The sequence below is a fragment of the Helobdella robusta genome, assembly GCF_000326865.2.
Source record: "Helobdella robusta unplaced genomic scaffold HELROscaffold_103, whole genome shotgun sequence".
NCBI classification, from domain to species: Eukaryota; Metazoa; Annelida; class Clitellata; order Rhynchobdellida; family Glossiphoniidae; genus Helobdella; species Helobdella robusta.
Genome location: NW_008703585.1, coordinates 60,615 through 61,204, shown reverse-complemented (window position 1 = coordinate 61,204; position 590 = coordinate 60,615).

Genomic DNA, 590 nt, shown 5'->3' with positions numbered 1-590 from the left:
TGATTAGTTAACTTTGAATTAATTTCTTTAAAACACCAGGTGGCAGAAACTTTGTAAAAATTATCGTTCGTTCAAAGTGAGTTGGAATCGAAATATGTTGCCAACTGCGTCCCATATAGTTTCTCATTATACAGAGTTTTATTGGGTTATATAGAGTTATATAGAGTTATATAGTGTAGTATAGAAATATATGAGGTCATATAGAGTTATACTTAGTTAAATATACTTTAATAGAATTATATAGAGTTTTATAGAATTATAATTTCTGAAAATGCTGCCTCATATATATATAAAAATAAATATATATGTATATATATATATATATATATATATATATATATATTAATATATATTTATAGAGAGAGAGAGAGAGAAAGAGGAGAGAGGGGAGACAGAGAGTTGAAAGAAGAGGCAAAATAATTAATGGAGCAGGTATATGGAAGAAGGAAAAAATAAGTTCCAAAAATGTGAGCGATGGAGAGAGTGATGATGCTACCTCGTGACTTTTGGTGGGAGAATGTTTCATCTCGTGAATAATTAATGAGATGATGATGTTGACGCTGTTGATGTGTTTCATCCCGATGTTGTTG